At 42.7% G+C, this 23,776-nt stretch overlaps 1 long non-coding RNA gene across 1 annotated transcript; it reads right to left on the reverse strand.

The window, feature by feature from the left end:
* Positions 1–15,285: 15,285 nt before the first annotated feature.
* LOC148151825 (uncharacterized) lies at positions 15,286–16,765 on the reverse strand. The gene is made up of 3 exons (XR_015758967.1): positions 16,618–16,765; positions 16,370–16,508; positions 15,286–15,425 (listed from the first exon to the last, which is right to left on the reverse strand). It is a non-coding gene; the product is annotated as an uncharacterized LOC148151825 (long non-coding RNA).
* Positions 16,766–23,776: the final 7,011 nt, after the last annotated feature.

A 23,776-nucleotide genomic window follows, 5' to 3' on the forward strand; every position in this document is an offset into this window, starting at 1 on the left:
CTTCTTCAGGCTTATGCCTGAAATGTCGATTCTCCTGTTCCTTGGATGCTGCCTGACCTGCTGCGCTTTTCCAGCAACACATTTTCAGCTCTGATCACCAGCATCTGCAGCCCTCACTTTCTCCTCCAGGAGTTGGGAGGTCATGTTGCGGCTGTACAGGACATTGGATAGGTCACTGTTGGAATATTGCGTGCTGTTCTGGTCTCCTTCCTATCGGAAGATGTTGTGAAACATGAAAGGGTTCAGAAAAGATTTACAAGGATGTTGCCAGGGTTGGAGGATCTGAGCTATAGGGAGAAACTGAACAGATTGGGGCTGTTTTCCCTAGAGCATTGGAGGCTGAGGGGTAAACATATAGAGGTTTATAAAATCATGAGGGGCATGGATAGGATAAATAGACAAAGACTGTACCCTGAGGTGAGGGAGTCCAGAACTAGAGGGCATAGGTTTAGGGTGAGAGGGGAAAGATATAAAAGGGACTTAAGAGGCAGCTTTTTCATACAGAGGGTGGTGCGTGTATGGAATGAGCTTCCAGAGGAAGTGATGGAGACTGGTACAATTGCAACATTTAAAAGACATCCGGGTGGGTATATGAATAGGAAGGGTTTGGAGGGATATGGGCTGGATGCTGGCAAGTGGGACTAGATTGGTTGGGATAACTGGTCGGCATGAACGGGTTGAACCGATGGGTCTGTTTCCATGCTCTACATCTCTATGACTCTATTTGGGCCCTGTTAGTGATAACTGTCAGGTGAATTGGCCATGCTAAATTGCCCATTGTGTCAGGTACATTAGTCAGGGGTAAATATAGAGTAGGGGAATGGGTTTTTTTTAAAGGATTAGATTAGATTCCCTACAGTGTGGAAACAGGCTCTTCAAGCCCAACAAGTCCACACCAACCCTCAAAGAGTAACGCACCCAGACTCATTTCCCTCTGACTAATGTACCTAACACAGTGGGCAATTTAGCATGGCCAATCTACCTGACCTGCACATCTTTGGGTTGTGGGAGGAAACCGGAGTACCCGGAGGAAACCCACGCAGACCCGGGGAGAATGTGCAAACTCCACACAGACAGTCGCCCGAGGCTGGAATCAAACTCGGGTTGCTGGTGTGGTGAGGCAGCAGTGCAAACCACTGAGCCACCGTGCCACTCCGGTTTGGGTGGGTTACTCCTCGGAGGGTCGGTGTGGACTTGTTGGGCCGAAGGGCCTGTTTCCACACTGTAGGGATTCTAATCTAATCTACCCTTAGTGAAGAAACACATCAAAAAGGAAATGGGAAAGAAGGAAGAAATAAGATGAGCAATGAGTTAAAGTTGGCAAAAGACGGCAGAGAATATCACGTGAAAGGAGACCAAAGGCAAACAAAAGTGTTGGGACATGATAAGGATGGAGTTAAGATGAAAATGAACAGCAAAAATAGTTGTGGCATATGGTTTTGTGTTTGTGTGATTAAATTAGCAGATGATTAAGGCTCTTGTCACCTCAGCAAATGATGAAAGGTCACTTTTGCTGTCTGTGAAACTGCAGGGAGCAAGGGTCTTAGCCATGACCAGTTTGTTATTTTTCTGTGCCGTCATTTCTAATGATTTCCAAGGCCACATGAGCATTCTGTAATGTAAAGGTGGTGATGGCACAGTTGTGGCAGAAATAGTACAGATCAAAAACATAGGGGGAGGGTAACAATTAACCCAACCCTCGTCACCTCCCAAAACGGTGAGGAAACTGCGAGGGTGCCCCACTACAAGGGCAGAACAGCTTGGTTATGGAAGGATGAACAAAATGGCCAATGACCTTGTGTGAGGAAAGGACCACTCAGAGCCACAACCTGATGCAAAGTTCGTAATGCTACAGATGTTGTAAATTAACCCAGGCTAAGAGCAAGAAGTTGCCTCTTAAAGTAGCAGAAGGTGGTGAGGGCTCTGACCAGTGCCTGACAGATTGGCATCACTCCTTTGTGGTAGATCATGACAGACATAGTACCACCTAGGTTTCTATTATAGCCAATCACCTGCTGTGCCAGCAATCTTTATGTCACACCTGCTGTCTCAGCAAGTCAGAGCAACAGTGATTCAAAGCCTCTGCTCTTTCTGCATGTACAGTGGCAGGAACAGAGCTGTTTCTGGGTGATGCAAGCAACTCCACCTCATCTTGTTTTCTTACAGTCCTCCAGACATATAAACTTTTGAGATTACTGTTCTTTTGTCCAGTAAAGACTCTAACCCCTCCCGCTGCTCAAACTCCTCTGGGCAAATTTGCTGGGCAGTGCTGTGTGTTGGTTTATCTTGTACCTGACTTGCACTGAAATCTCAGCGAGTGTTCACTGAGACAGTTTAAAGGAAATATGATAGGCACAGATAAAATTCACCCATACTGTTTCACCAAACACTCCCAGCGCAATTACGGCACAGGTTTGGTACAGAGCTCGTCCTGGACTGTGCCATTAAAATCTCAAGGATAAGTACAAAGGGTTAAATACAGAGTAAAGCTCCCTTTGCTGTCTCACGTCTAACATCTCAGGGCATGTATAACCAGTTCTAAAGGGAAATCAGTGGACCTGAAGCGTTAACTCTGCTTTCTCTCCACAGATGCTGCCAGACCGGCTGAACTTTTCCAGCAATTTCTGCTTTTGTTTCAGATTTCCAGCATCCACAGTTCTGTAGTTTGTTTCCATGTATGACCAGGGTCAGGTACAAAGAAAAGTTCCCTCTGCACTTTTCTGTCGAACACACCAAGGACAGATACAGTGTGGGTTAGATATAGGGTAAAAGGTATCTGTATTAGCCCATAAATGTCTCATGGGGAAGGTGTTTGGTAAATGCCCAGCTAATTATGGAAAACACGTCCTTGGCACTACTGAAACGGCTGTTCCAGAGGACAGGTGGAGTTAATCTCTCACTGATTCCAAGGCTTTTTCCCAAACCAAGTCAACAGGAGAAGAGAGACAATTGCTTCCGTTTGAACAGTTCAATGCCACTCGCAGAAAGATGCACCAGACCCAATCCAAACTCACACCAATTATGAAATTGAAAGGCACTGTACCAACATCAGAATAGAGCAGCCTTTGCATTAAAAGCAGGAATAAAGATGACACACATTCCCTGATTTAAAGCGACAGATGTTCCTGCAAACTTATCAATCAGATATTCAAAGTGCAGATCAGACATTTCTATGTTGCGCAAATGAACCTGTCAGCAAAAGAAACATTTTCCAATGCAGCACTTGTGAGTACTGAATGTTCACAACATTGTTTCCCTGAAATTCCTTCACTTTTTTTTATTTCAAAAATATACTTTATTCATAAAATAATTTGATGGTCTGTACAGTTGGTCATGCCATATGTATGTAAACATGTACATACAGAGATCAGAATTTATCATTTTTATACAGGTCTGTACATTTTTCAATCATATGCCCATATGATTAGCTGAGGCGTCAGCAGAGCTCAAATGACTGCATGGGCCCCCTGTTCTTCGTTAGGCAGGCAGATGTTACACAGTGGTCTTTCCCCACCGCGCCTTGGCGGCAGCTGCCCCAAGCTTCAGCGCGTCCCTCAACACGTAGTCCTGGACCTTGGAATGTGCCAGTCTGCAACACTCAGTCGGGGTCAACTCCTTCAGCTGGAAGATCAGCAGGTTTCGGACCACCCAGAGAGCGTCCTTCACCGAGTTGATGATCCTCCGGGCACAGTTGATGTTCGTCTCGGTGTGCGTCCCGGGGAACAGACCGTAGAGTACGGAGTCCCGCGTCACGGCGCTGCTCGGGACGAACCTCGACAAACACCACTGCATTCCTCTCCAGACTTCCTCTGCATAGGCACATTCCAGAAGGAGGTGTGTGACAGTCTTGCCCCCCCCCCCGCAGCCGCTTCGAGGGCAGCGTGCGGTGTGGCTGAGAGTCCGGGCGTGCATAAAGGATCTCACAGGCAGAGCCCTTCTCACCACCAGCCAAGCCATGCCTTGGTGCTTGTTGGAAAGTTCTGGTGATGAGGCATTCTGCCAAATGGCTTTGACAGTCTGCTCAGGGAACCGCTCGATAGGATCCGCCCTCTCCTTTTCCCGAAGGGTCTCATTCCTTCACTTCCTTCAATAGCCATTCAACTTGCTTTAACAAATGAGTTTCAGGAAACCTGATTTACCTGTGGCCCTGAAGTTGAAGGGACACATTTTTGTCACACTGTTACCAGTTGAAGCAATGATTGTAGGTTAACTGGCAACCCACCTCTGCCAAGGGAAATGTTTTGCATATGCAACCTGACACAATGAAGGTGGGATGTGTGAATTAGTGGCCTAAACTTCTCTTTCCGGTATACACCAGCTCATTTTTTTAACCCCAATCAGAATGCACACAGTGCTACAGATTGTCAGTTCCAGTTTGAAATGGAATGCAATTAAATAATTTGAAATGAAACACCAATGATAAATGTTTCAATGTGGTGAGCATGGAGCGATGCAGCTAGTTAAATATAAAGCTTTCTTTGTTCTTTATTTTCCAGAACACAATTACAAGCTAATAGTATAATTGGCCTACTATGTTTCAATCACAACCAAGGAGATAACAAATGATTTGGAAAGTTATTTTGTGAACTTCTGTTGATCGAAAGAGAGCAGGGAAAGGAAGGGGGCATCTTGGCTAAATTAGCTCAATAATAAAGTTAAAAATCACACAACACCAGGTTATAGTCCAACAGGTTTAATTGGAAGCACACTAGCTTTCGGAGCGACGCTCCTTCATCAGGTGATTGTGAAGGGCTCGATTGTAACAGAATTTATAGCAAAAATTTGCAGTGTGATGTAACTGAAATTATACATTGAACAGACAATCAATTTTTCAATGTATAATTTCAGTTACATCACACTGCAAATGTTTGCTATAAATTCTGTGTTACAATCGAGCCCTCCACAATCACCTGATGAAGGAGCATCGCTCCGAAAGCTAGTGTGCTTCCAATTAAACCTGTTGGACTATAACCTGGGTGTTGTGTGATTTTTAATTTTCTTCACCCCAGTCCAACACCGGCACCTCCAAATCATAGCTCAATAATGTTGCCGTAAGTAAACTGTGTTCCAAGTTCTTAGAATTATCTGACATGAAGAAAGGTCTATAGGTAGTAAATGTTCAAGATACTGATACAGGCAGATATAATTTCTCTATAGAGCATAGCAGTCTGTTAACATTGGTGTTGTAGTAATCCTGAAATTGCTCTTTATATAACCTTTAAAGGTTTGAATCTTGTTCATTGAGTGGAGTTTGTGATGAACGGGAGGGATATACAATCTTCACTCTCTTGCACAATGGTGTGTGCCACTTTGTTGCTTGACTTAGTCTTTCCCCGTCACACTCGTGTGGCATGAATATTGCCTGGTTGAACTCTTGTCTTATTGCAATTATTCATTGATGAAACAAAACCTGGAATATAGTGTGCAGTTTCGGCTTCCTTATCTCAGGAAGGATGTTCTTGGTATAGAGGGAATGCAGCAAAGGTTTGTCAGATTAGTTCCTGGGATGGCGAGATTGATGTATGAGGAGAGATTGAGTCGGTTAGGGTTGTATTTACTTTAGAAGAATGAGGAGGAATTTTAATAGAAACCTATAAAATGTTAACAGGGGACTAGACAGGTTAGATGCAGGAAAGATCTTCCTGATGGGGGTTGGTGGGGGGGGGGGGGGGGGGGGGGGGGGGGGGTGAGGGGAGGTGTGGATTTGTGGGTGGGAGTGTGGAGGTACAGAACCAGGGATCTTAGTTTAAGGATAAGGGATAAGCCTTTTAGGGTTGTAAAGATTCATCCAGAGCACGGTGAGCTTGTGGAATTCACAACCACAGAAAGCGGCTGAGGCCAAAACATTCTGTGTTTTCAAGAGGAGGTAGATATAGATCCTGTGGATCAAGGGATCAAAGCATATGAGGAGAGAGCAGGATTGGCTCGATGATCAACCATGATCACATTGAATGGCGGATGAAAGCTCGAGGGTCTGAAAGGCCTATTTCTCCTCGTTTCTGTATGTTTGCCAAGACTTGAAATATAAGGGAAAGCCCTAATCGTGACACGGACAACTACCAATAGAACTAGATGCCCTGTGGCCATCAATAAGCCATTGCAATTCCGACATTATCCTAAACAGCAGGTCACTGAGGAAGAAGCTGAAGGAAGTTGGTCCGAGAACACTGACCTAAGTGATGATAACCTGTACCTGAATGCACCCAACACTATAGTCATCAAAATAAACCAAAAAACAGGGGAAGCTGAAGATCTGAAACTGAAACAAAAATTAGTGGAGAAACTCAGCAGGTCTGGCAGCATCTGTACAGACAAAGCAGAGTTAACATTTTGAGTGCAGTGATGCTTCTTCAGAACAGGATCATTATGAACTATAATCATTATGCTTTTTTTCAACTACTTTTATGTTTCTTCTCAAATTATCGTTGGCTCCAGTTTTACTCTACGCTGGTCAATTCTTTCCTCAATATATAGAGGATGCTATATCTATTGTACTTTTTGAAGTTTTCAATTTGAAATGCTTTCACAGTCTGACTATAAACCTGACCCTAACATAGTTTGTAAATATTAAGTCTCATACAATTGTACTGAGTGGAACATATTGAATGAGAACAAGTTGAATTTTCTTGCAGATATTGTAAAATTCAAGTTGAATTCTTTTGTAATGTATTTTTCAAAGTTTTATCCACAAAATATATTTTTGAAAAGAAATAGGTTTCCTGGATGTCATGGACATAAATGCTGCTTTCAAGTATGGGATTCAGCCCATGTTCATGTTTAGGATCAGGAGTGTAATGAAGTTGAGAGTCAATTGGTGTAATAAAAACCAAATAGACTTTCAATAAGTTTTTTGAAATGCATTCTAAATGGTTACACCAAAAACATTTCCACAGTCACATCTATGAATTCAAAACAATCAGGAAAAACAGAACTGAAAACAACAAATGCTGGAGATGACAGTGGGTCAGGCAGCATCCATGGATCTGTGATCTCCAAATCTGTGATGTGTTGTCTTCAGTACAGATTCCAGCATCTGCAGTATTGCTCCAACAGAGAAAACCGAAGGTGCAAATAAGAAATATCACACACTGGGAAGTGTTGTGTCTTTATTTAGGTTCAATAGGGTGTTCTAATGAAAAGTCCTGAATGGTTTAACAGAATGTTTTAATAACACTAAACTTTTTTTTTGTCTTGGTTTCCAGTAAAAAAATCACAGCCTAACAAGGGGAATGGTAAAGAGCTGATAACCCATCTTATATTGCTGTACTAATGCCAGTGTGTAATGTGAGCACACACATTTATGTAAATGCATTACGTAAGCCACATGATATTTATTTACCGGGAGCTACTTAAAAAAAAGACCCTGTTCACTGCTGCCCGGCAACTCTTTTATGAGTTAACATTCAGAGAAATACCAGCCTCTGCTATCACCCAAAATATGGCTAAGTTAAAAGTAATCCATCCCATGGTTTGTACTTGCATTAACTTTGTCTAATAGTGTATTGTTAATGTTGTCATTCTGTTCAAACCGATGACTTATTTTGGTAGATCCACAAATAACTCTCAGACATGTGTTCTGGCATTGGCCACAGAAAACATGGAGAAAAGATAGAGGGTGGAATCTAACAGGGTTCTGAGTGACATGGGCTCTGGTGGGATTTGTGACAGAATCATGTGAGGCTGACCTCACACTACTTTTTGACAAGTGGTGCAGAGAATTTCTCACTAGACTGCGGTGAGATGTTAATTTCCTCAGCTGCCTGGGAATTGCTGTGACTGGAATTGGAGGAGATGGTGCCATAGGACTGGACTACGTAGTTAATGAAACGAGTTTGGTAAGATAGAGCAAAAAAAAACCACAAGAATTCCTGGTGAAATGCCCTCTAAAAATCTCCATGCAATTTCGATTTAGCCTAAAAAGCGTAGGATTCAACTTTGAGTAAGTTGGTCATCATCAATGCGGTGGCATGATGGCTCACTGGTTAGTACTGTTGCCTCTCTGTGCCAGGGACCTGGGTTCGATTCCAGCCTCAGGTGACTATCTGTGTGGAGTTTGAACATTCTCCGTGTGTCTGCGTGAGTTCCTCCGAGTGCCCTGGTTTCCTCTCACAGCCCAAAGATGTGCAGAGTAGATGGATTAGCCATGGGAATATAGGGTTACAGGATAGGGTGCGGAGAGATATAGATGGTTTCGTGCACGCGTTACAAAAAGTTAATGTCCAGGTATGGCATGTGACCAAGCGGAAGCTATCCCTTCTTATGAGAGAAATGGCACCTAAACGATATTCCGCCTCAGATAAAAAATGTACTAGTGAGACAACATCTCAATTACCATGTGTGGTTTTGATCTTCTTATTCAGGGAGGGATGTAAGCCCCTGAGAGGTGGTTCAAAGAAGGTCTACCTGGATTATTACCTGGAATTAGTGAACTGTCTTCTCAGGAAAGGTTAATTAGACTGGGCTTATAGAGTTTAGAAAATTGAGGGTTGATTTTATTGAATTTTTATAAAATCTTGAATGGTCTTGACAAGGAAGACATGAAAAGAATATTTACTCTTGTTGGTGCCTCCAAGACTGAAAGAAATTTTATCTCTCTGAGGATTGTGTGACTTTAGAATTCTCTGCCTCAGAAGCCAGTGAAGACAGAGTCATTGAGCGGGCTCAAAGGGCTGTACAGCTCATTTCTGTTCCTCATTCACATGTTCATATGTTTGTTTGCTGTGACACAGTGATTATATAATGAGCATATCTCATAAAGGTATACACTGACATACTGACCATGAGATATAATACAACAACCCCCCCTTTCCAAAGATGAAAACTTATTCCAAACTGATAAAAATAATCGTAAATATGCAATTGTTGTGAATTTGAGAATTATATAAACAGGTAAAACAGGGTTTACAAGATGAATATTTCAAACATCACTGGAGTGCTTTGGATGTTTAACAACTTGCCCTGATTTGGTAACCATCAAATCATTTAGTGAAGTATGCAATGTTCCCTGACAAACATTATATTCCTCAGATATATAAGTGTCTCAGCTAACATCAAGCTTGAGGATACAACGTGCTTACTGTATAGAGTGATGTGTTTCAAGTGATCTGATGGAGTATGAGACTTTTACATTCTCAAGTCACATGCTATGATACAGTGATGAAATTCTGAGCATGTCTCTTACAGGCATGCCGACATACTGACTGAGACATAACAAGTTCTGTAAAGATATATCAAAACAAGATGAAAATGAAAACATGCCATCCCAACTACATAACTCAACATCATAACAATTAGTGGGTTATTTTTAAGTTTGACTACATCAGCAAGTAGTAGTTTCACAAAGCACCTTGGGGCTAGTTGTGGAGAGCAAAATGGGTTTGACTCATGGGCCAGGATTCTTCAGATTATGGAGTTTTCCCACACTGCTGCAACCTTGCCATTTACTTTTCAGTGCCGTAAGTCAGTTACCTCTCCATGGAGAGTTCATTGCGCGAAACAGGACTTCTGCTCCTCCCTTGCAAGGCAGTTGCCCCTCAGAGAGCTGTCAATCAATCTGAGTGGCCAACAACTCTCTAAGTCTCAGCAGCACTGGTCCTGTCAGCAGTCCTCAGCCTGTGTGTCCAGGACAAGGTACATGTAACAGATCTCAGGGCAGTGAGGAGTGTGAGGTATGAGAAGGGGGCGTGGGGGAATGGGGTGTGGAGGGTCTTAATGGAGAGGCCAGTGGAGAGGGAGGACTAGTGCAAGCCCAAGCTGGGGAGGAGCTGAATCCAGACAGGACTCCTGGAAGGAGACCACCCCCTCCTCACCCTATCTCCAGCTGCATTCCTCCTGGACAACCCCCAAACAGCACCCCCTCCCCCTTCCCTCCCTTCCCCCTCTCTCTAGGCACCTTAGAGCAGCCTCAAAACTGAGACAGAGTAGGAAGTGAAGTTAAAATAACCAATAATCATCAACTTCAAAGCCTCAATTTGGGCAAGTGCAGGAATCCACATTCTTTTTGATCCTGGCCCAAGCCCTTGTCGCTATCTTTATCTTTGGTAATCATTAAGAAAAGACAAGCAAATTATTTGGTGTGTTTTATTTTGTTTAGATCCAGGGAATGAATCTTCACTTCATTTCTGGTCAATTTAGCTCATAGTTGAACCCATGGAAGTGCCACAGGGAACTAAGTTCCATCAAATGCAGATTCTTGTTCCACGTACAAAGTCCAGAATGCCTCTTGTGACGTGATGAACCACATGTGCAGGAAGTGACATCAGAGAGAGGGCAACAAGCTCTGTGTGCGATGCAGCTGATATCACTACAGCACACCCTTGGGACTGAGGGCAAACTTTTTCCAGGTCCTTGATGACGTGGGGCTATGGCAAGGAATTTGAACACATCTGGTTCACTTTAAGGATGGAAATCTGCCGTCCTTACGGTCTGACCTACACGTGACTCCAGACCTATAGTAATGTGTTGACTCTGAACTGCCCTCTGAGCAATAAGTGTTGGCTTAACCAGTGACATTTTCTTTAAAAATGGGCAGAGGGAACAGATAAAACAGTTCAGGTACACACCTAACGTGTTGTAACTTACAGGGCTACAGACCAATAGCTGAAAAGTGGAATTCGATCCTTATTCATGTGTTTGGAAAAGCTTTTTCACACAGACGGTGGTGAGAATCTGGAACTCGCCACGTGTGAGGATGGTAAAGGTAGAAACCGTCATAACATTTAAAACTATTTTAATGTACACTTGCATTGCCAAGGCTTCAAGGTGATAGGCCAAGTGCTGGAAAATGGGATTAGAATTGTTACATTGATATTTTTGAACAGCATGGATATAATAGAGCGAAGGTCCTTTCTCTGTGCTGTTGACTCTATAGCACAGTTTGAGAGGCTGATTGACCTCCTTCTCTGCTGTAAGTTTCCTGTCCCTATGTTTTGTCACATGCTCGTGGAACATAACTTATCTGATGTAAACTGGCTCATTTAATTATGTCAGTTCCAAGAGAGACTTATATTTATGCAGCACCTTTCACAGTTTCAAAACGTAGGGACAGTCAGTTTTTGAAATGTAGTCACTGTTGATATGTGTGGAAACATGGCAAGCTATTTGTACACAGCAAGGTTCGCGAAATATCAATAGGGGTCTGGAGAGAATGCTTTTCTCTTGCACTCCCGGAGAACAGAGAGGTCTCCTTTATAATTGTCGTAGAATCCCTACAATATGGAAGCAGGCCACTCTGCCCATCATGTCCACACCGACCCTCCAAAAGGCATCCCACCCAGACCTACCACCTACCCTGCCCCTGTAACCCTGCATTTCTCATGGCTAATCCACCTAGCCAGCACATCCCTGAACACTATGGGGCAATTTAGCATGGCCAACCCCCCTAGCGTGCACATCTTTGGAAGAAACCGGAGCTCCCAGAGGAAACCCACGCAGACACAGGGAGAATGTGCAAATTCCACACAGACAGTTGCCCGAGGCTGGCATTGAACTTGGATTCCTGGCACTGTGAGACAACAGTGCCAAAATGTCTCCCCTGAAAGAGAACTGATATAGGTGATTAAATTCTCTGTAGAAAACTCTGCTTCAGCCCAGCTGTGTCCAAGCAGAACCATTCACGTCTCACAATGCAATTGTAACTGCTCCACCCTGAAAGAAAAGACAGCTAAAAACATCTGTAATTATAGTGATTCTCCACAAGGATAATTACGTGTTAAATTCTAATGGTTACTTGGAAAGCACATGTCCCATTTTATAGATTTTAAACACATGCATTTGACCTATTTTGTCACAATATGATTATAGAATAAGAGTGTAATTGTTTAATTTATTCTATATTACAACATTCTGCGTCACCAGGAGAATGAAAAAGTAATTATTTAATCTGCTCTGCTTTATTTACAGATTTTTGCGTCAATGGCAGAATAAAGCAGTCACTGATTAATCTGTTAAACTTCATTATTCAGAGGACTTGTTTTTATCTCAGTTTGTGAGAAGTAGTAAGTGTTAAACGAAAAGATTCATTAGAATTTAAAGAAACATGGGCATAGGTTTAGGGTGAGAGGGGAAAGATATAAAAGAGACATAAGGGGCAACTTTTTCACACAGAGGGTAGTATGTGTATGGAATGAGCTGTCAGAGGAAGTGGTGGAGGCTGGTAGAATTGCAACATTTAAGAGACACTTGGATGGGTATATGAATAGGAAGGGTTTGGAGGGATATGGGCTGGGTGCTGGCAGGTGGGACTAGACTGGGTTGGGATATCTGGTCGGCATGGACGGGTTGGACCGACGGGTCTGTTCCCATGCTGAACATCTCTATGACTCTATGACTATACCACATTTTGATTGAAAATTTCTTGTGCACCAGTAAACCTGATGGCTTACTTTAGAGTGCACAAAAAATTAGAGCTCATAGTTTACAGGAAATTAGATCCCAGGTCCCACAGGCAAAATCAGCAGCAGCCACCAGCCAGTCTGATCTGGATCAGCTGTCTCACCAGCATTGACTTTCGGAAAGCTCCTGTAGCTATTTTCTAATCAGTCTGTTCAGAAATGTTGTTACACACCTTTTGACCAGGTGGGACTTGAGACTAAGCTTACCTGGCTCAGAGGTAGGAGTACTACCATTAGAGTCTGTTTAAGATCGATTCTGTCAGTAGATAGGAGAAAATGATAACCTGCGCTTAAGTTAGACACTGTGCTGATATTACCTTGTCATTGGTTATGTCATTAGTGGGAACAATACTTTTTGATGTGGTTGGAGCTCAAAGCATTGAAATTTTGCACCATGCTAATCTGATGGTCCCTGTATGGATATCTTTATGAAGGAGTTTGTCAATGTATCCTTGATTTATTTCAGTTTCATTGCTGCATCCCTGCTGTCATTTTTAGATAGCATTGCCTGGTATGGGATACTCACTGGATGGAGGACATTGAATTTTATTGAAAACCCACGAGATACAAAATATCTCTTTCCTTCTCTCATTGTGCCAAGTGCAGTGAAAGAGCTGCCAGAGGAAATGGTGGATGCATCTGGGTGGGTACACGAATAGGAAGGGTTTAGAGTGATACGGGCAAATGGGACTAGATTAGGTTAGGATATCTGGTCAGCATGGACGAGTTAGACTGAAGGGTCTGTTTCCAAGCAGTACATCTCTTTGTTTGCAGATGACACCAAAATTGGAGGTGTAGTGGACAGCGAAGAAGGTGATCTCAGAGTACAATAGGATCTTGATCAGATGGGCTAATAGGCCAAAGACTGGCAGATGGAGTTTAATTTAGACAAATTTGAGGTGCTGCATTTTGGAAAGGCAATTCAGGGCAGGACTTACACACTTAATGGTAAGGTCCTGGGGAGTGTTGCTGAACAAAGAAACTTGGAGAGCAGGTTCATAGCTCCTTGAAAGTGGAGTCACAGGTAGATAGGCTAGTGAAGAAGGCGTTTGGTATGCTTTCCTTTATTGGTCACAGTATTGAGTACAGGAGTTTGGAGGTCATGTTACAGCTGTATAGGACATTGGTTCGGCCACTTTTGGAATATTGTGTGCAATTCTGGTATCCCTCCGATGGGAAGGATGTTGGAAATGTTCAAATAAGATCTAAAAGACGTTGCCAGGGTTGGAGGATTTGAGCTAAAGGGAGAGGCTGAATAGGTTGGGGCTATTTTCCCTGGAGTATCGGAGGCTGAAGGGTGACCTTATAGAGGTTCATAAAATCATGAAGGGCATGGATAGGATAAATAGACAAAGTCTCTTCCCTGGGGTGGGGGAGTCCAGTACTAGATGTCATAGGTTTAGAGTGAGAGGGGAAAGATATAAAAGGGACCTGAGGGGCAACTTTTTCACACAGAGAGTGCTGCATGTATGGAATGAGCTGCCAGAGGAAGTGGTGGAGGCTTTTCATTTAAGAGGAAGCTGGATGAGCATATAAATAGGAAGGGTTTGGAGGGATAAGGGCCAAGTGCTGGCAAATGGGACTAGATTAGGTTGGGATATCTGGTCAGAATAGATGAGTTGAACTGAAGAGTTTGTTTCCATGCTGTACATCTTTATGGCTCTATGACTCTAGTTTGGTAGTGAATCCGTAGTATATAAAAACATAGGAAAGGGAAAATTGAAGAAACTCATCTGTTATATCGCACCGCTCATAACCTTTGGGTATTCTGACATGCTTTGTATACAATGAAAAATACTTTTTGAATGATAGACGTAATAGTAAATGCAGAAAATGTCGGAAATTAGATTCCCTATAGTGTGAAAACAGGCCATTCAGCCTAACAAGTCCACACAGATCTTCCAAAGAGTAAGCCACCCAGACCAATTTCCCTCTGACTAATGCACCTAACACTATGGGCAATTTAGCATGGCCAATCCAACTAGCCTGTACATCTTTGGACTGTGGGAGGAAACCGGAGCAACTGGACGGAACCCCCACAGACACGGGGAGAATGTGCAAACTCCACACAGACAGTCACCCGAGGCTTGAATCAAACCTGGGTTCTTGGTGCTGAGAGGCAGCAGTGCTAACCACTGAGCCACTGTGCTCCCAATGATTGGTGTTCAGCAAGCTCCAACAAATAGCAATGTGATAATATTGAGAATCTGTTTTAGTGAAGCCAGTTGAAGGGTGAATATTAACCAGGGCACCTGTGGAACTGTGCATCTGTGATAATTCAGCACTCCCTCAGCACTGTATTGAAGTGCCGTCCTAGATTATGTGCTCAAATTTCTTGAGTGGGCCTTTTCACTCAGAGGTGAGAGCTTTGTAGCTGAATTGTTGCTAACACCTAATGAATCTTTCTGACTGCAGAATCTCTGGCAATGCTCAGCTTTCTGCATTCGAAGTGAGACCAGTGACATGTTACTGATTTCCTGTGAGGCTGCAATCATTTCACTGCTTAATCTCCCATCTTCGCTGAATTGCCTCAGAAAATAAGGCACAAACTGACCATTGCATTGCCTAAATCCAAACATTGTCTGCATATATGTTTTTAAAAAATACTTCATTTGATGTAAGGTGCTCTTAGAAGATTCTGAGGTCATGGAATGTGCCATGGAAGGAACTCTTTTCTTAAGACAAAATGACAAAAACACACAGAGGAGTAACCCATTGTCTGCAAACCTGTGAGATATTGTAAAGATATGATCTGACACTACACAGGGGTAAAACTCAAATTCATCATGAGGGACAAATCAAGTGGTAACAGACCATAGCTCGTAACATACCCTGTCTTGTTCTCTTTTATTTTTTAGAACATCAAATCATGTCCTTAAATGGCAGAAGATTCCTTGTTTGAAATCCGAGCTGGTTTGTGTTAGCTGATATAAACTGGACTCAGATGGCAATGCCCACTACTCCCTGTCCAGGTGCAGCGCCAAAGGTTGGCCACTTGATGGAAGCAGTGAAAAGTCGCCAGTGGATGCGAAACTGCACATGTGAGAGGAGTCTTAGGTCAGGAGAAATTGACAGGAGGTTTTCCACAGTAATACATCAATCAGAATTCAGTTGTAATTACTCCTAGTTATTGCCCAAAATGTTAGAGGTAAGCACTTCATCTCGGCTCGAAGAGCATTTATTTTATCCTTGATTAGTTAACAGAAACATCTCTGTCAGGCACAGAACTATGACCCTAATCTTTCAGAATAGCTGTAAAAGTTCTTATGAAGCAATTTATGGAGTTTATTTTTAAGCCCAAAACTATTCCTACTTCCCAGAACCAAGTTTTAGCAAATGATTGCTGGACAATCAGTGAACTACGTGTCATTGCTTACACACTCGAATGAAAGGGACATCATTGACGTCTGAGGTACCTTTGCATGAAAACTCAAGATGACTGAATGAGTGAAATGCCTCCCATCATCTTTATACCAAGAGAAAAACATTAACATGAAGAGATTTGTTGTATGGTATTTGACTCTGACTCTGCTGATTGTTATTTAATCACTTTCTATTACTTCATTAACTCAGTTGCACATTGTACCCGGGACAATGCATTTCAAAATTGTAATTTTTTTCCAATAATCATTCACTTTTGGATCATTACAGTGGAAGAAACAAAGAGTTGTCAGTTGTGTACCATCTTTCCTAATCATGGAAGCTCCTATTAAATTTTGAAATGAAGTCACTATTGTAATGTATAGAACACAACAGCAAAACTGCAAAGAGCAAAATCCCGTCAACTGTAACGGGATAAATAACCAATTAATATATTTTACTGACATTGACTGAGAGATGAATGCTGGTGAAGATTCCAAAGAGATCTCACCTATTGCTCTGAATAGTGGGAAGTTATTCATCTACTTGAGAGGACAAATAGTGTCTCAGTTCAACATCTCCCCCAAAACCAGCACATTCAATCGTGTAGTACTCACTCACTCCTAGGTATCTTCTTCAATCATCCATTCCACGGGGAGACGATACAATGCCATACTGGTACTATCGCTGGACTATTAATTCAGAGATCCAGGTAATGTTCTGGGAACATGGGTTTGAATTCCACCACGGCAGACGCTGGAAATTGGAATTCAACAAATGAAGAGTCTAATGATGACTGTAAAACCACTGTCAAGTCGCATCTGGTTTACTAATGCCCTTTAAAGAAGGAAACTGTCACCCTTACCTACTTTGGCCTCCATGTGACTCCACACCACAACAATGTGGTTGACTTTCAACTGCCATCTGGGCAATTAGGGATGGGCAATAAATGGTGCCTGGCCAGTGACGTGCTCATTCTGTGAATAAAAAAAATCATGTCACACCTCCACCACGGAAGGACTTGAACTCTGACTTCAAGGCCAGAGGTAGGAGCAGTACCTCAGTTCCACACTGGGCTCTAATTCTAGATCATGTATCCAAGAATCTGTGATATTATATAAATCAGAGGCAAGAGCACCATGAACTGACACAGCAAACAGTGTCTTCCTAGGCCAGGAATAACTATGGTAAGGAATTTGGAAGAGATATGTAAGATGTTGAGTGACACCATTTTTGACCTGGAGAATTGTAAGTTGTATTTTCCAACAAAGTCCTGGATGTTGAGACACGATTGTCATGAGTGAATGGTGATGGGTCTATTAACGGGTGGGGGAGTTTCTCACTCATTATCACCCTAGTTACTACCGTATTTCACCTCATTAATGATCCATTCTCCCACTTACCAGATAGAAACAAGATGGTGGAAATTCCAGATGCGGTAGTCAGCATGGTTACCTGGCAACTCCAGCTCACCACTTGCTCGCCTAGCCCTCTATCTTGAACACCCAGTGTCTGCAGTCTCATAGTCACACACCCCACATCCATGGACACCGGCATCCAGAGCAAGCCAGCTTCTCCCCACCACAAGTCACATCTCCCATCCACTTACAGTACATTTCTGTATGTTAATTATGCATTAATGTGCAGTGCTGCTGCAAGGACACTGTGCATCCAGACCACACACTGGACAAGGGAGTCCCTCAGGGTTCCTCACTTGCTCACTCACTTACTTTGCGCCTACCTGGATGCTACCGGTTTTCAATGCCTTGCCTTCCTTTGTCTTTTAGAGTTTCGCCCCCTCAGCCCTACCTGCGGCTCCCAGTCCTTCTGTGTTGCCCTGCAGTCTAGTGCAGACACAAAGCAGGCAGCTGGGATCAGTCAAAGGGGTGGGAATTTTGCTACAGTCCGACAGCCAATCTCACAGCGACGCCATATGCCAGCCCGTCCTGCACCTGCACCAACTGAGTGGCCAAGTCTCCAAGTCTTCAGGGTGGACTAGCCTCCAATCAAATCGAGGGAGACAGCCTTGACTCAGGGCTCCCAGTATAACAGTCTCTGACATCAGGCTCTGGGACAGTTATCAGAGGTCAGGACAGGCAGTCAGACTCAGGGGTTCTGTGTGTCGGCAGTCTCAGGAGGTGTGTCACAGACAGCCCTGTGGGTCTGGGGAATCACTCATGGTTTATTGTATGATGGCCACTATGTGGAAAAGATATACATGAATATGAGGGACTATGCAACAGAGAGCTTGAGGAAGATCCAAGTGAAAATTCCTTGAACAGTGTATCTGTGTACCACAGTCCATCTGACTATTGGATGGATGATTCCTAAAGCATTCTTCAGCATTAACCGTTTCAGAGCCACACATCCTTATTCCACAGCAGGTGGCATCAACAGGAAGTTTCCTTGACTCAGCTTCACAGAAAGCCATGTTGTTTCATGACGTCCTGAGTAATTACTGAGCACTCCTTATGCTGTTCCCATCTGATAGCTTCTATTCTGGTGGAGCCTACCCTACAGCTGGGGCAGAGTAAAATCAACATTGCTGCTGGATGTGAGTGAGTATGACCTTTTTAGATTATTGCTCGAAGCAGTACTCCCACATCCCTATTTCAATCTTATTTTGCTTGGAAGTTCATTTTGATGTGTTCCTTTACCAATTTTGAGCCGTGATGATTCCTTTGACTAATCTGCTGCTGAACTTGCTGACCTGGCCATTTCCCTGCAGTTCCTCCAGTGCAACTCAAAACAATTCCCTAACCAATTCCATGAACAGCAACCTGACCTGACTAACAATTAGTTCTTGCTGTTGAGTCAAAGGCCTAACTCCTGTTCCCCAACATATTACTGCTATGTTGGCTCAGAGTTATTAGACGGAAACAACTCTCCATTTTGCTTTTTAATCTGTGTACTTTGAAGGGGACATTTTGAGAATTTGGAAGGGCTGAGCATTTCAATCAGCTTCACGTTGAGGGTAATAATCTGCTTAATTAGGTTAAATGGTGAAACACGGTCTGTAGGGCCTCCCTGACTTGTTTCCATTTGTTACAACTGTTCTACTTGTGATTTATATTTTGTTTTGTTTTGTTTCAATGTCACAGTCTGACCTTTTCAGCAAGAATAATGGTGAGGCTATAACATAATTGTGAATGAGGATCATATGATAGAGCAACTTCCTGAATCCACCCATATGTAGTTAGGTGTAAAACCCTGAGAGCTATTGCTTGATTAGCTCTGATCCTCTACAAGCTTCACTATAAAGTTTGGCATTAAATACACAAAGGACATGAAATTATGATACACACCCATTAGCTATTCACTACATACATCAGACAAAATCAGGTCGCGCTCATTGAGGAATTTTTAAGTATTAGTTACTGCCAAAAATACCTTCTATAAATAAAAATTAACTTTTGCAAATGTGAAGTCTCATTCCTTCAGAACTGAATTATTGCTAAGAAAACACATTTCATCAAAACCTTTGCACTCTTCAAGGCAATTCAGAAGATTACCAGTTTAAAGTAAAAACCAAACCCCCCTTTTAGGGTGTTTTTGCTAATGGGAAAGGGAATTTACATTTCTCCATTTCCTACTCCATTCACATTGACTGCCCATTTTAATGAGGCAAAAGTGAGGACTACAGATGCTGGAAATCAGAATCTAGATTAGAATGGGGCTGGAAAAGCACAGTAGGTCAGGCAGCATCCGAAGAGCAGGAAAATCGACGTTTCGGGCAAAAGCCCTTCATCAGGATTCCTCATGAAGGGCTTTTGCCCGAAACATCGATTTTCCAGCTCCTCGGATGTTGCCTGACCTGCTGTGCTTTTCCAGCACCACTCTGCCCATTTTAATGACACTGATGCGCCTCTGGAGTGGATGAAAAGTTGCGTTTTGTTGCCTCAACTTCCCTCATGTACGCAACCATTGCAACAGTACACTCATGGGTTTACCTTGTTGCCCGCAGCTTTCACTTGTGTAGGTGGGTGGCCTGGAGGCAGTCTGGTGACTCAGTGGTTAGCACTGCTGCCTCACAGCACCATGTTCGATTCCAGCCTTGGGCAACTGTCTGTGTGGAGTTTGCACATTCTCCCCATGTCTGCGTGGGTTTCCTCCGGATGCTCCGGTTTCCTCTCACAATCCAAAGATGTGCAGGTCAGGTGAATTGGTCATTCTAAATTGCCCGTAGAGTTGGGTGCATTAGTCAGAGGGAAATGGGTTTGGGTGGGTTACTCTTCGGAGGGTTGGTGTGGACTGGTTGGACCGAGGGCCTGTTTCCATACTCTAGGGAATCTTAAAAAAACATTCCACCCTCTGTCTGCCATCTTCCTGACAGCTGCCACCTTCCCTCCCAAATGGCAAACAACTGGTCTGTTCAAATATCAACAATCCTTGTATAAGGTTACCATCTGGATTGTTCCTTTCACCAAGACTTACTCCATCAACGTTTGCTGCTTAAGGTAGTCACAAACTGCAGGAACAAACCCTTATCCTGTTGTTCAATCCTTAATTATGAAATGATTTTTCTCTCTACTGTGAATATTGCCAGCAGCATGGTATCCTTGTCAGACAGACTGATAGTTCTGAGAACAAGAAACTTTTACAAACAACCCTTGGGTGAAAACTAACATTGAAAAGGCCAAGAACCTTGAGAAAAAACTACTAAGAAGGAAGAGGGAGATCACTTCTGACCATCTGAATTAAACTGAGGTGCATTGTTGAAACTGAAAATGAGCACCTAAGCATCTGTTGGAAAAAGTACAAAGAAATGACAGGCAAGAACTTTGTTATCAATTATTAATTTTTGATGATTTAAATGATAAGCAGAATATGTATAAGTGACAGCGGAAGTTACTGTGTGACTACTTAAAGTAGATGGAAAAGCACGATATAAAATGACTTTTTGCACTGGAACAGGGCTTAACTCCTGTCCTCAGAGACAAAGGAAAACTTACATCTGGCTTGAACCTTTCATGATCTCAAGATGTGCCAAAGCATTTTATCACCAATGAAGTACTGTTGAAGTAACACAGCAGCCAATGTGTACACAGTAAGGTCCAATAAACAATAGTCACTGAGTGATTAAAACATGGAAGAAGACCAGTCAGCCACTGGGTTCACATCAGAATTCGCTGGAAAGATTCAGCAAGAGGAAGGGTCATTTGATCTGAAGCATTTTAGAATTAGAATCCCTACAGTATGGAAACAGGCCATTTAGCCCAATAAGTCCACACCAACCCTCCAAAGAGTAACCCACCCAGGCCCATTCCCCTACCCTATATTTACTCCTGACAAATGCACTTAACCTACACATCCCTGAACACTGGTGACATGGCCAAATCACCTAACCTGCACATCTTTGGACTGTGGGAGGAAACAGGAGCACCCGGAGGAAACCCGCACAGACACGGGGAGAATGTGCAAACTCCACATCGACAGTTGCCCAAGGCTGGAATCGAACCTGGATCCCTGGCGCTGTGAGGCAGTAGTGCCAACCACTGAGCCACTATGCCACCCCATTAATGTTAACTCCGATTTCTCTCCACAGATGCTGCCAGATGTGTTGAGCTTTTCCAGCTATTTCTGCCTTGTTTCTGATTTAGAGCAACCACAGTTCTTTCGGTTTTTATTTAGGATTCACAGCAGAGACGGGATAAATGACCAGTTGTCTACTGATCTTGCTTGAGTGATGTATCTTAGCGCAGTAGCCACCAGGGAAATCCCAGTGTGGGATTTTAACTTGAATAGTATTACTGTTAAGCACATTAGACAACAGGTTAGTGACCCAGAAGCCTGGGTTAATATGCCAGAGAATGTGCATTTGGCAGATTGAAAATATTAGTTCTCCCATAAAGAAATCTGGAAGTGAAATCAGTAAATGTTACACAAATACAGTTTGCTCACTCATGCTCTGTAAGGAAGGAATTCTGCTGTTTGTCCTAATGACTCCAACAGTCATTAGAGAAAGATTACTGAAGAAAGGAGTTAAAAATCACACAACACAGCGCTCTGAAAGCTAGTGCTTCCAAATAAACCTGTTGGACTATAATCTGGTGTTGTGTGATTTTTAACTTTGAACATCCCAGTCCAAATCATAAAAAAAGGAGGAAGATGTAACATTTGCCATGTATCTTTCTCAACCCCAAGGTGAATTGAAAAGGATAGAAGGCAGTCCAGTTTGTTTCAAGTTTATCAATCAATCAATTGTTGAATAAGGATGTTTTGATGGAGATCACAGCATTAAAAAAGAACATTTAATTTAATTGAATGGGAAAAGTTAAACTTGTGACAAAAGCCCCAGTCTTTTATCTTTGTGCCTTTTAGTTGATCTATAAATTTGGTGAATTGCTAGCTAGCTCAGCTTACTTTTTGGTAAAATGATTTGGGATCGCTGTAGAGACAGAGAAAGCAGTTTCAAGTTGATGAAATCAGCTGTTTTGAGCAAATTATGACAGAAATGCTTTCTATGGGTCAGGGGTTCAACTTGGTGTTAATGCTTCAAAGTGATGTTATAAAATTGTTGCAGAATAATTATGGACTGACATGTTATATTACCTTGAGACACATCTCGAAATCTGTTCCCATAGCAGGGGGTTAAATCTCCTTTGACATTGTTTTCACTAAAGCCTGTTTAATTACTGTTTTCATCCACCTAATTATAGAGAAGACTTGATTTCGTTCCAGAATGTTTACATTACACCTTAGGCATGTTGGAATGTCAAAGAACCGTCTTTGTTCCTTGTTCAACTCAGGACCCATTGAAAATAAGTGGATCACATGTAACTCCCTGCAGTTTGTTAGAAGGGAACATTTGGAGGGGTTTGGGTGGGGGTGGGGGGAGGTGGGGTAGGAGGGGGAGGTTGGGGTTGCTAAAATAAAAAAATACTTATGATTAGGTATCAACCATTCACCAGCCAAACACATAGTTCTGGGTTTCAGGAAGGGTAAGGAACTCACTTAAAATGCAACGGTTGAGGTTGGAGTAATAATTTTCCCACTTTAATGATTGATTGCAAATTTGTTGCACAGTTCTGGCCTCACTGGAAATGTGACATGCCTAGGAGCATCAAGTTCAGAAGAGGGCCAAGATAGTAAAATTAGTTATTTGTTTATAAATACGGTTCTGCCTCTCACAAGAAAGCCTTAAGTCCCCTCTTGACTGCCTTCTCTCTTCTGTTTTCCCCATCACATTCAGGAACACACTCACCAAAACATGTATCTGATTGTCTAGGTCTGATTTTACCAGCTTGGGCCTACCCCACAGTCCCACACTAACTTCTCAATGTAAGTTAATGTCAGACCTATTGTTCTGAGGTGGGTTGAGGAATTTAGCTCATGGTCTCTGTAAAGTGAACAGAATTTTAATGTAGCTGCCTTTGCTAAAATTATAAGCCAGTCAAATCACCATTAGTCAAATGTGCGTTTACATTGGTCTTTTAAAACAATGGAGGACATAAGATCATGGATGTTTATCAGTTATTTCTGGGAACCAATGAAATTTGCAGCCAAGAAGTGAAGGAAAAGGGGAATGAGCCATGAGAAGATGGAAGGGAAGAGAGTAGGCAAGAGCTACTTGAAACAGCAGCAGGTGTGGGGATTAAGAAAAAGGGAGAACATGATGTGAGAGCAAGGTAGAGGGAGAAAGAGGGAACAGTGAAGGAAAAGAAAGAGAACAGAGAGGAGACAAAAGAGAAAATGAAATGAGTGGGACAAAAACTGAGAGAAAACAGATGAAGGTACAGAGAAAGGATGATGAAGAAGAAAAGGTGATAAAGGTAGAATGGGTAAGAAAGGAGGGTAGAGAAAGAAGGAAAATGGACAATGGGCATGTAGTCTAAATGGCAGAAAGTGGCCAGTGGTGTTTACCAAAGGAAATGTACTCAGCTATGTTCATCAAAAGCATAGATAAAGTAGGCAGAAGATACCTGACTTCACCTGATGAAGGGAGCAGCTTGTGATTTCAAATAAACCTGTTGGACTACAACCTGGTGTCGTGTGACTTCTGACTTTGTCCATCCCAGTCCAAT

Source organism: Chiloscyllium plagiosum, unplaced genomic scaffold (genome assembly GCF_037043375.1).
Source record: "Chiloscyllium plagiosum isolate Xiang-an unplaced genomic scaffold, Cpla_swu_hap1 HiC_scaffold_2, whole genome shotgun sequence".
Taxonomy (NCBI): Eukaryota; Metazoa; Chordata; class Chondrichthyes; order Orectolobiformes; family Hemiscylliidae; genus Chiloscyllium; species Chiloscyllium plagiosum.